We start from the raw sequence: 13530 nt of genomic DNA, 5'->3' as shown, positions 1-13530 counted from the left end.
AAAAACCTTATTTACTTTACATACAACAATAGTTTAGTTATATATTATAGAAAGAGACCTTCTAAAACTGTTTAAATGTATTACTGGCATGCAAAACCTTAAATTAGAGTGAATAAATGAAGACTCGGCACACCACTTCTGAAAGGTTGACGACCTCTGGTCTATACCCTATCACCATGGAGAAAATAAGTTTCGGTCTTACAGACAATGGTCAGCTCCTCAATGCTTTTACCATCAGAGGGCTTATGAGCCTCTTTGACAACACCAAATAATGCAGCACAGGAGGCAGAATGGCCCCCCAGCTTCCTGTCAAGAAATCCTTTTGATGGGAACTTTTGGAGCTACAAACTAGTCCTCCTCCCAAATCTACCTGGATGGGATTCCCCAACCCCTTTGATAGCTGCTTAGCTCACTTTTACTCAGTATGGCACCATATAATGGACAGATGGATTATGGAAATTATCACCACCAGTTGTGCAAGAGTTCTGTTCATCCTCCCACTCCAAAGCCCCTTTCCCCATCCCTTTTCAGGGATCCTTCTCACAAGAGGATGCCCAGACAGGAAGTAGATTCCCCACTCCACCTCAACACAGGGGAAAAGGTTTTAACTCAAGATATTTCCTCATTTCAAAGAAGAAAGAAGGTTGGAGCCCATGCTAGATCTGACAGCTGAACATCCTCATATGCCATCTGAGGTTCAGAAAGATCACCCTGCCTTCTATAATTCCCTTGCTAACAAAGGTTTACAGGTCTAGATTTGAAGAATGCTAATTTCCATATAGATCTCCACCCCGCACATAGGAGGTTCTTCCAGTTTACTTTAGGCCTGGACCAGTGGTTTTCAACCTTTTTTCGTTTGTGGACCCCTAAAAAAATTCAAATGAGGTTCAAATCTCTTTGGAAATTGAACCTGTGGTCAGCGGACCCCTGCCATAGAAGTCTTAGACTGAAAACTGACTGAACAGAATTCAACTACAAATGCTGCATATGCTCAGCACAGCATTTGATGCAGTGTGAGAAAGAGCACTAAACTGTGGGCTTCTATGGTAACGACAACACTTCCGGGTTTTGACCTGTAGGTGGGGATATTCACATACTTTTGATTGATCAGAAAAATGGAATTCCTTTTCTGGGATCTGAAACTATATTTTCAGAGTCACCTTTCACAGACCCCTTAGACATAGTCTGTGGTCCTCTGGGGTCCATGGACCATAGGCTGAAAACCACTGTCTTAGACAATTACAAATACAGAGTGCTCCCATTCGGCCTCTTAACAGCACTGGGAGGGTTCATGAAGGTTTTATCAGTAGTGGCAATCTAAGTTCCCTGTAAGCCACATGACCGTGCAGGAGCCTATTTAGTACCACACAGGCTCTCAGGTAACCCACCCAGGGACCTGCCGTGGCTGGAGGAGAGGCGCCCCTCCCCCAGCGCCCACCTAGTCCGGCCCCCAACCTGCCGTGGCCAGGGCACCTCTCCCCTGGCCCCAACTCAGCCTGCTGCCTGGACCTCCCGTGGCCAGGGCACCCGGACCAGCCAGGGTGGTGTAGCTGGAGCAGCCCGACCCGACTCCAGAGCAACCTGGACCCAGCCACAGCTGAGAGGCAGTGTGGCACAGGCTGGTGCCAGGTATGGACAGGGTGGTGCGGTGTGGCCCAGCCCAACCCCGGAGCGCCCCGGACCCATGCGCAGCCAGGGCAGCCCAGCCTGGGCCCAGGTGCGCCTGGGATGACCCTCCCCCAGCCCAGACCTGCTGGGCCCGAGGGAGGGGCACCTATCCTGAAGCCCCAGCCCCAGAGCTCCCGCAGTGGGGAGAGGCACCTCTGCCCCCCAGCCCAGGTGCTGCTATGGGGAGAGAGCACTAGGGAGAATCCTCTCTTTCCACTGTAGCCCCAGAGCACCCTCCTGCACCCCAAACCCCTCATCCCTGGCCCCACCCCAGAGCCCGCATCCCCAGCTGGAACCCTCACACTCCTGCACCCAACCCTCTGCCCTAGTCCTGAGCGCCCCCCCAACACTCCGAGCCCCTCAGCCCCACCCCCACCATGTGAATTTTTGTTATGTGCACCATATGAAGGTGTCTCACATCACCTCCATATTGATGCACCTAACAAAATTCATTCCGCACATGGGAGGGAAAAATTAGAGGGAACACTGGTGGCAATGCACCTTCACTGTCAGGGTACATCAGTGTTCCCCTGTCTTGATGACTGGCAGCTCATTAGAAAATCAAAAAGTGAAACTCTATCCTTATTCCAACTCCTACAATCATTAGGACTCTAAGCGTAGGTTTACACTTACCTTCCGGGTCGACGCAGTGAGTTCGACTTCTCAGAGTTCGAACTATCATGTCTGATCTAGACACGATAGTTCGAACTCCGGAAGCGCTGCAGTCAACTCCGGTACTCCACCACTGCAAACAGCGGTGGCAGAGTCGACGGGGGAGCCGCGGAGTTCGACCCCGCCATGTCTGGATGGGTGAGTAGGTCGAACTAGGGTGCTTCAAATTCAGCTACGCTATTCACGTAGCTGAATTTGCGTACCCTAGTTCGACCCCCCTTCTTAGTGTAGACCAGGCCTAAGAAAAGCACAGTTTAGCTCGCACACAGATTATAGACTTTATTGGAGTGACCTTGGATTTGATCATTGCCAAACATATTTATTTCGGGACAGATTCCAAGCTATGAATCATCTAATCACTCAGCTTTGACTGAGCCTTCAGATGGCAGTGTGATCCTGTCTCATCCACCTAGGCCTCATGTACTTATGTGATGCTTGGTTGTGGACAGTCTATGTGCCAAGCAAGGAAAGTCTGTACAAGCTGGTCTCACTCCCCGCCGAGTTCTGACTTCACTAATCTGGTGGGAAAACGTGAAAACAGTGTGTGTAGGGGTTCCCTTCATCCCTTCGCCCATCCATGAAAAGATTGATTACGGACACCTCTCTGCTAGGTTGGGGACGCCATCTGGTCAAACATGTAGAACAGGGTGCCTCGACCTAGCAGGAATCCAAGTTTCACATAAACTTACTTGAACTGTGTGCAGTCCATGAAGCCTGCAAATGGTTCTTGCATTTTAGTATATCAACAAACAGGGAAGGGCAAAGTCCATCCTTCTTTGCACAGAAGCTGCCAATCTCTGGAATCGGTGTATCCTCCACCAGATCACCCTCAGCAGTGCACTTTCCAGGGGTACACAACACATTAGCAGACAGCCTCAGAAGACACTTCGCTAGACAGCATGACTGGGAACTACATGATTCTGTGGTACATTTCAACAATAGGTGTTCCTGTTGTGGGACCTCTTTGCACTTCAAGAGAACAAGAAATACTTGATCTGCTACTACCAAGTAAACTGGGGCCACAACTCCAGAGGGGAATGCATTACTAGGGATGCTACTGTAGCATTCTTACCTGTCGATCTCTTACTACAAGTCCTGAGGAATACTGAACAAGTCAAAGTGTCAGTGATCCCTATGGCTCCCATATACCAAAGGCAGTTCTGGTTCACCAGTATTCTCCAGATGGCCTCATGTCTGTGCATCCACCTTCAGCTCTTACCAGATGTACTGAATCAGGACAGAAACAGAATCCCCCATCCCAACCCTGCAAATCTGTCTAGCAGCTTGGTATTTGGACAAGGAACATAGAAATAATCATGCTCTCTTTATGGTGTCAGCATTGTTGGCTACTCCCCAGAGGATTCTGAGGTCCCTACAATTCTGGACTACCTCCTCTCTCTGAAAATATCACAGTTGTCTCTCAGCTCCTTGCAAGTGCCTTTGGCAGCTATTAATATCTTTCATACTCCAGGGGACAACCATTCAGTCTTCACCCATTCAACTGTAATAAGGTTTCTGAAGGGACTTGTCAGAACCTTACCTCCGGTGCTGAAACCCACCCCACTATGGGACCTCAGTTTAGGCCAGTGGTTCCCAAACTTTTCCATGCTGCAACCTACTTTGGGCTCACCACTGTTAATGCAACCCCTCTCCCCCCAGTACTTAGTATTCTGGTTGGCTTTGCATAAATTAACTCCACTTTAACAGACTACTTTGAAAACTATGCGTGGATAGCCGAGCCTAGATTAACCAATGTGTACTCAGTGCACTTGCACAGGAGCCCAATAGCTGGGGGACCCAGTCCACTGGATTAAAAAAAAGAAAAAAAAAAGAATTGGCAACTGGTAGCCTGGGACCACATCCCACCAACCAGATCATTTTATTTGGCTCACCACCCTATCTGTAGTCCATTATGCGCCCTCCTTCACGTCTGCTTTGGATCTCTATCCTAAGGTTATTCATGGCAGAGCAGGACCTGGAGAGGTGGTCACTCTGTATGCCCCAGTTTGGAGCATGAAAAGGAAAATGGGTCATACATGGACCAATGGGCATGGCTACTGAAAACTCTTCCTGTCCCAGGCACATGGAGCTCATGCTCACCTTGAGTGGAATACACATAGTGATCACATATCTCAAAGAACTCTAGTTACTGTACAAGGGAGTAACCAGACTTAGCTTTTATTGAAAGTGGGGAGAGGGTGAGAACTGTGAGGTAAGGGCTATGTTACCATAACTGCAATGCCTGGTAGATATATTTCCCCAAACAAATGTTTAAAATCAGTGTTGCAATGAAAGGATGTGTTTCTGCACCCCTCTCCTTCAGTGTATGTAAAGTTACCCATGGAGAAAGGTGAGGATCTAACTTTTTTATAGAGGCATGATATTTAGATGCTTTTCTAAAATCAATGTGCTTTTAACTTTAAAATATTCCTTTGCTTTGTTGATTTCATTTAGCATGTACATCAGTCGCTGCTGTTAGAAAATGAAAACTGAGATTAAGTAGATCACAATATACAGCTCCCCAAAGCGCACACATCCTGATATGACAAGCCTACTCTGAAAAGAGTATCACTCACTTTTGCCTTAAAATCTCTTCTGGGATTTTAGTATTGTCACAGAGCTGTTCAAGCTTCCCCTGCTGGACACTCACCCGGCTGCTGTGTTTGGATCCAAACCCTGGATTCTGTGTGCTTCTAAACCCATTGAGCTGAGTAGCAAGCAACCCCTACAAAAGAACACAAGACTGGCTGTGCTAGGTCAGATCAATGGTCCATCAGCCAGTGCCAGATTCTTCAGAGGGAATGAACAGAACAGGCAATTATCGAGTGATCCATCCTCCTTCATCTAGTCTTAGCTTCTGGCAGTGAGAGGTTTAGGGACACCGAGAGCATGGGGATGCATCCATGACCATTTTAGCTAAAAGCCATTGATGGCCCTATCCTCCAAGAACGTATCTAATTCTTTTTTGAACCCTTACTTTTGGCCTTCACAACTTCCCCGGGCAACATGTTCCACAAGTTGATTCTGTGTTGTGTGAAGTAGTACTTCCTCCGCTCATAAGCAATTGTTGGGATTCCCTCTGAGCCCTCTTTCCACTCAGCTTCTGAAGGACTCAGTTTGACTCCCAATTTTGTCACTCGGGTATCTTTATTTGGCATACAGCAAAGCTACACTGAGTTGATAAGGCTTAAGTGTAACAAGTGGGTATAGGGCATACCACACATCCAAAGTTGCACAGAAAACCTCTTCCTTTGTATACATTTACACATGACATTGCATTTACTATACACTGCATCACATGTTTGAGATTGGTTTGGTTTCTTTGTAGGAACCAATCCCTGTACCGCATGCTCTATTCATGCATAATCTGTCTTCTACCTTGCACTTAGGCTTGTGTACTAATTCCAGGATGTTCCTGCTGATCTTAGCTAGCCATCCTAACTCCAGCATACATCTTATTATGACAACTTAACCTTCCATTCTCCTTCCTAATCATGCCCACTAAGAAATGAGGCAAGTTACTTATGTCAAACCAGGCCTATAGCAATCAAAATGGCTGATTCAATACACACTGAGGGTTAATCAAAGTTCATAAGATTAATCAGCATTAATAAATTGTAAGTAGACATTCTCCAGTTGGTCACAAGTATACATTTTATTATTCAATTATAACAGCAAATCAACCATTTAACTCCTTTTTAAAAAATAACAGTATTTTACAGTAATTAGACAAAATCTACACTTAAAATACCCACACTACAATATTTGGGGTGACTATTTATTTACTGGAATAAGTGTAATAATATCTTTACAAAGGATCTTATTGTGGAATTGGTTTAAATGCCACAGAGCTTTGCAAGAAGATTTTTTTAAGCAATATCCTGGTACAGTAATGAAAATTCATCCAGCTGAATGATTCTTAACTCCCATCAAACCAAATCTTTAATAAGCAGGCTAAATAGTTACAAAAGCTTCCCACTGGCTGCTATTATACAAACCAGCTCAGATACTGGGACTGTGCATTCCCCTCCAGTAATTCTACAATGTGTGCCTTAAATGATAAACCATGCAAGGATGCTGGAACAATTTGTATAGCGGGGGAGCTGAGAACCATTGAACGAAGCAGTAAACCCTGTGTATAATGGAAACCACTTCAAGCCAGGGGGTATGGTAGCACCCCCAGTACCCGTAGTTCCAGCACCTATGAAACCATATCAAAACCCCAAGTGGTGAGTTAGACTGTAGGCTTTCAATTTCTTCTCAATTCAATTCCTTTCTCTGCCCACCAGAGGGAGAACCAATGCTCTAAAACATTGCCACCCCTTCTGATTGCCGCTTCTATATAGTACTTGTAGAAAACCTCTGCATTGCAATTCCTTCTTCCATGCACAATATATTGATAGGTAAAATAACAGGGCTGGGCAACAAAGAAAGTAAGGAGGAAGGCGAAGCTGGGATTTAATGTACTTGAAGTTACTTTTTTAAATATGGGGAAGTGGGGATGGGAAGTGAGAGCACAGTCTGGTACTATAAAGTTTACAGATATGTCATATTGTACCTTTGTTTTATTTATTTAAATTTCTTCTTTTAGCAGAGGAATGGAGCTCAAGCAGAAAGTCTAGACATGGGAAAAGGGGGGCTGGACTAGAAAAATGAGCCCTCCTATATTATGTCAGACCAAAGATATAGGTAAAAATAACTACTGTATAATTAATCACTAAGGACCACCTTTTTAAAGAGTCACCAGTCTGGTTTCTGATTTTGTTCCCATAATTTGATTGTGGACACAGATGAGACTATTTAGACATTAGCTACTCGATATGCAAGCAACAGCAGGTAGTTAGCACGTAAATACCTATCACTTGTGCCTGCAGTTGATTTGTGATAGAATCCCCTGTGCATTAGGTGCTGGCTTAGAACAAGTATCGTATTTGATCTTTTGGTTAATGATGCGTTTCTGACTCTGGCCCCAGAGTGGGGGAGGAACCTGACTCTGCCTTACTGAACCTGTCTTTAGGAATGGCATTAGACTCACTGGGGCCCAGGGCAGAAACTAAGGAGTAGGCCCCCACTCTGCCTCCCTTACCTAATCAAGCATTAGATTTCTGCAATGTTTTTGACGCTGAAATCTGAGCCCTGCCATGCGAGGCTGAAGCCAAACCCCAAGCACCAACCGGGCCGCCTGTGGCATGGGGTCCCAAGCAATTGCCCTGCTTACTACCCCCTAATACCAGCCCTGCCTGTCTTTTGGAACAGGTGTTACTGAACCTGATTTACATACATACACAGTAGCTTCATAAAGGGGCTCTAAAAGTCTCACACCCCTCCAGGGAAGGACTGTCCCAATACAAGCATAGGGGCTGTATAGGGTACAGAAGGTCTGTCAGCAGTGGGGGCAACTGTATGTAGCACTTATCAGGAGGTAGCCATGTTAGTCTGTATCCACAAAAACAACAAGGAGTCCGGTGGCACCTTAACGACTAACATTTATTTGGGCATAAGCTTTTGTGGGTAAAAAAACCTCAGTTCTTCAGACACATGGAGTGAAAATTATAGATGCAGGCATTATATAATGACACATGAAGAGGAGGGAGTTACCTCACAAATGGAGAACCAGTGTTGACAGGGACAATTCGGTGGATATAGTCCACTCTCAATAATAGATGAGGAGGTGTCAATTCCAGGAGAGGCAAAGCTGCTTTTGTAATGAGTCAGCCACTCCCAATCCTTATTCAAGCTCAAATTAATGGTGTTAAATTTGCAAATGAATTTTAGTTCTGCTGTTTCTCTTTGAAGTCTGTTTCTGAAGTATTTTTGTTCAAGAATAGTTAGTTTTAAATACATTATAGAATGTCCAGGGAGAGTGAAGTGTTCACCTACTGGCTGTTGTATGTTACCATTCCTGATGTCTGATTTGTGTCCATTTATTCTTTTACGTAGGGACTGTTTGGCCAATGTACATGGCAGAGGGGCATTGCTGGCACATGATGGCATATATAACATTAGTAGACGTGCAGGTGAATGAGCCCTTGATGGTGTGGCTGATGTGGTTGGGTCCTCTAATGGTGTTGCCAGAGTAGATATGGGGACAGAGTAGGCAACAAGGTTTGCTACAAGGATTGGTTCCTAGGTTGGTGTTTCTGTGGTGTGGTGTATAGTTGCTGGTAAGTATTTGCTTCAGATTGAGGGGTTGTCTGTAAGCAAGGATTGGCCTGTCTCCCAAGGTCTGTGAGAGTGAGGGATCGTTTTCCAGGAAAGGTTGTAGATCGTTGATAATGTGCTGGAGAGGTTTTAGCTGGGGGCTGTATGTGATGGCCAGTGGTGTTCTGTTATTTTCCTTGTTGGGCCTGTCCTGTAATAGGTGTTTTCTGGGTACCCATCTCACTCTGTCAGTCTGTTTCCTCACTTCCCCAGGTGGGTTTTGTAGTTTTAAGAATGCTTGATAAAGATCTTGTAGGTGTTTTTCTCTGTCTGAGGGATTAGAGCAAATTCGGTTGTATCTTAGGGCTTGGCTGTAGACAATGGATTATGTGACGTGTCCTGGATGGAAGCTGGAGGCATGTAGGTAAGCATAACGGTCAGTAGGTTTCCAGTATAGGGTGGTGTTTATGTGACCATCGCTTATTTGCACTATAGTGTCCAGGAAGTAGATCTCTTCTGTGGACTGGTCCAGGCTGAGGTTGATGGGGTGGAAATTGTTGAAATCCAGGTGGAATTCTATGTAGCACTGTGGAGATTCCAGGCTATACTGTGGCCCTGGACAAGCCCCCAGGGCTATTTAAATTACACTGCATACTGTGAAACATCCAAGGATCAAACGGGTGCAAAACTGGCTAAAAACTGCCTTAGTCCCTTCTTCCTCAGGGCTGTGAGCTCTGTACTGCACTGAATCTCAACAAAATCAGACAAGTAGAGAGGGATAGCGTTGTGAAGGGCCTTGAAGGTGAGGGCAAGAAGATTGAACTTGATATGGTCAAGGAGGGGGAGCCAGTTGAGGGATTCACATGGTGATGGTAACTGGTGGCATAAACTAGGGCTTCCACCATTGTTAACATTGATGGAACTGAACCAGAGTTAGCACTTCTTTAAACATTTCCCCACACATAGATAGGGCAACAGGAACGGGCAGAAAAGAACGTGTGTAGTTTAATCTTCATTCAGACTCTTATGCATGCTTCTCATTCTGTGCCACACTCCACAAAGAAGAGTTAAATGTCATGGACAATCACTAGATCAGCACAGCTTTGTATATTATTCCGTGAGCACAAGGCATACACAAAAGGGAGTGCTATGATCTTACATTGATAACTAAAGTTTTCACAGTGGTTGAACTTTTTTGACCACCTTCCCTCTCCCTACCTCTGCTGGCTGGGGCTGTTGTAGTAGAAGGGCAGAAAGTTTAGCTTGAGCCCTGTTCCATACAGGTCCCTGAGTGTCTCTCTGCTCTGCAATACAGGCGTGCACTACAAGTTTATGCTTTAAAGAATTCTAAAACATTTATTGCCTAAATATAAAATGATTCAAAGTACTAGGAATATGTGGTTACAGGAAATAAATTACACTTTGTTGTTTTTCTCTGGGTTAGGCACTATGTACAGTAAAGGAGCAGGAAAGCTTAGACCATGTGGCTCACTGGGTTTTGGGGTTTTTTTTTAGGCTTGTCAGGGGGTTGAAGTGGCGAGAGTCAGGGACCAGGGATAGGGGAACCCAGGCCTTCCCTGCTCCACTGGGTTCCAATCCAGGACTCTACAACTAATAGTTCAAATACGTTGCCTAAGGGCAAGCACCCTTACGCCTGTTCCCTGGGCCACTTCCTACCTCAGCTTCAGTGCCTCCGTCAGTGCTCCAGGTCTGTTTTGGGATTCCCTCAGAGTTCTCTCTGATCGCACCCTCCAGAGGGCCTTCGTTCCCAGCCACAGCCCATCGTTCCCAGCCTCTGTGGGGTGAGGGGCCTGTGGCAGCAGGGCCTGGTGTGGGCCACAGGGAGTGCCAGCAGCTTCTCTGCAGGAGCTTGCAGCACACAACTACTCCCCTGCTCCGTCCACATAGACTAAGCTGAGCCACTCCCTTTTGAGCCCAGCCGCCAATGTAAGCATGCCCAGCAGGTGTGGCTGGGTGGGGCCTCCTGGATCCAGAGCTGTTCTTTAACCCTTAGTTCACCAGTGTGAGGCTGATACGCCCCATCACAATGCTACTGAATTCATGTTAAGCTGTGTTTGAGACATTTTCATTTGAGCCCTGTTTCATACAGACCCCTGAGTCGCTCTCTACTCTGCATTACAGCTGTTTGTACTGTCTCTAATAATAAAGAATCCTGTGCCTTCAAAGAACAGAATCTGCATAGTTTGCACTCTGCATGTTACCTTAATTTTCCCTAGTGGACACACAGCTACAGAGAAGGAATGACAGGCAGCTAAAAGGAAAAGCACTACAGCAAGCCCCCTAAATCCATGCATAAGCCTCTAAATAAATGGCCTGGTATTCGAAGGGGCCGAGCACATGCAGTTCCTGTCAAAGTCAATGGGACTTCTATGTGCTCAACATCTCTCAACATCAGGCTGCTTATTTAGGGGGCCTACCTTTAGAGTTGCAAGTGTGAACATTTTGGCCATTGTACAATATCAGCTGTTTTGCAGTTTTAGAGTGGGGAGGAGGGGAACCATTTAAAAGAAAAGTCATTTCCTATTGTAGTAACAGAAATCAGGACTACTCCAGCCACACAGTAAGACTGAGCACAATAGCACTAAAAGCAATCTAAGTGCACATACCCATCTAAGTGTTTAATAATATAGCACTTTTCCTCTACAAGCCAATGTACTAACATTAACTAAGCACTGCCTCACAGTTGTGAGGTAGGTAAACAAGCAACTGTCATTGACCTTACTTCAGAAATGCAGATGATGAAGCCCAAAGAGGTTGACTTGCCCACTTCTACTGAGTGGAGTAGGTGACAATATTAGAACTTGGGAGCTCCTAGCCTCAGGCTACCTTCCACATCTCAAATGAGGCAATGCTGCATCATTTGGGTCAGTTTCACAACTGGAAAGTTCATTCTCCCTAAAGAATTAAATATTAAATGATTTTAATGAGGGATGGGTGAATCCTTTTGATTTTAGAACAATCTCTAGAATCTTAAATTCTGAAAAATTACCGTTAAGCTTAGAAAAATGGGTATAGCTTGTAGAAAGGAAAGCAATATGTGTTCAACTCCTTTACATAGAATAGTTGAAACTAGGCCCGAATTTTGTCTTGCACATAGGTATATTAGCAACTTTTACACAGTTAGTTTTCCTTTGTTAGGCTGTGTGTGCGAGTTTGTGTGTGTGGGCGCATGTGTTTTGCAGCAGATCTGCATCTACTGCAGGAATCCATGATGGTATATATAACCTTTGCATGTATGTGGTGGGATATCATAAGTCTTATTTTTGCTTTTGCTGAAATAACTTATAAAACCACATAAGAATGTATGTAGGTAGTAATTCATTTAAACTAAACTTTACTAAAATTAACAGTTGTCTTATACAACTTAAGCTGAGAGGCACTAATTTCTAATAAGTATAATAGGTTATGAAGAAAAACATTACTTTGAGTAAATGAAATAGAGAGAAATGGAATAAAGTTTAGGCACGTAATACAAGTAGGGAGTCCCTAACAGTTTTTAAACACAGGTGCTAGAAGGATTATGTAGAAAGACGATATTTTATTTTTGGTCCAGAATTAAAGAACTAATAATAAATAAATTATAGGAGATATCCTATCTCCTAGAACGGTAAGGGACCTTGGGTCATTGAGTCCAGCCCCCTGTCTTCACTAGCAGGACCAAGTACTGCTTTTTGCTCCAGATCACTAAGTGGCCCCCTCAAGGATTGAACTCACAACCCTGGGTTTAGCAGGCCAATGCTCAAACCACTGAGCTAAATAAGGCAAATTGTTAAATTTACCTAGGTACTATATAAAAAAAAAAGACTGATAAAACAAGCTCCTTTTGATTGGTATTTTATCTTTAATTTGCATTTTATAGGCTGTGATGTATAATTCCATAAAAGGCTATAGAGTTAAAGAAAACCTTTCCACTGGCTCAGGAAAATGTGGTATATTCTATTAGTCTATGATATATAGTGCTGTAAAAGATCACATGATTAAAGAATCTCTTCTGACTAGTTCACCAAATGAGGCATAGTTTTTCCCAAGCTCCCAGAACTAGGGTTTCTTTAGCCCATGACATTTGGTGGGTTTAGCTGCTTTTCCTCTTCTCTCTGCCATTTATTCCCTTAATTATACTTTTAAAAAAAACTTTCTTAGACAACCTGTCCATATGTAAGTTACTCTAGGTATATTTTATCTGTCACTGATGGTTTGCAGACTTTGGGCATTAAATTAATTTACTAATTGCATAAAAGAATATTTTCCCATGAAAGAGAAGGAAAAATTCATCAAATATATCTGCATTAACTCTTCCTCTGTATTCCTCTGTTACTAAGCCTATTTGCATTCATTTAATTTATTTAGAATTGAACTAACTGCACGAAATAATGTTTTGCTTGAAAAATGAGGGAAATGCGTGATAGATAACACATACACATCTCATTTATTCCAATGTCAATAAGACTTTGTACAATTGTTTATTTAGAATTGTACTAGTGATTTTCTGCAATTTTTTAATTCAGTTTATTAGATTTAAGACGGTAGCATAAAAAGCATATTTTCATCTGAAAAATAAGGAAAAGGCATACAATCTTTATTTATTTGTTTATTTTTAATGACTCCAGTAAGGATAAATTAAATAGATTTAAAAAAAAATAAAAATCCAAAATGACCAAAGAGTGCCATAAATGTACACATGGCCCAAAGTGAAACCTCAAGGCCCTGGAAAGGAGAGAAGAGTTTTCCTGAGTCATACAGTTGGCTCATTAGATAAAATAGGGACAGGACAAAAGGAGGGGGTCATATCATCTACTATGGTGTTCTAATTGGTGCAACATTGTGGCAGGAGTATGGAAACCTGGCAAAAGAACATGCTAAGGAAAAGCATAGAGGTATTAATACTTACCCAGGATGATGCTCTGATGTGTTGTGAATGGTGTAAAGTATAGACCGGATTTTAGAAAAAATGCCAATTTTTAATAACCCATTGACATATATAAAATGATATTTTAAAAGATCACATTACTTTGCACCTGGTAGTTCTAG

This window comes from Mauremys reevesii, linkage group 2, assembly GCF_016161935.1.
Source record: "Mauremys reevesii isolate NIE-2019 linkage group 2, ASM1616193v1, whole genome shotgun sequence".
In the NCBI taxonomy this organism is placed as follows: Eukaryota; Metazoa; Chordata; order Testudines; family Geoemydidae; genus Mauremys; species Mauremys reevesii.
Note: the sequence above shows the minus strand (reverse complement) of the source record.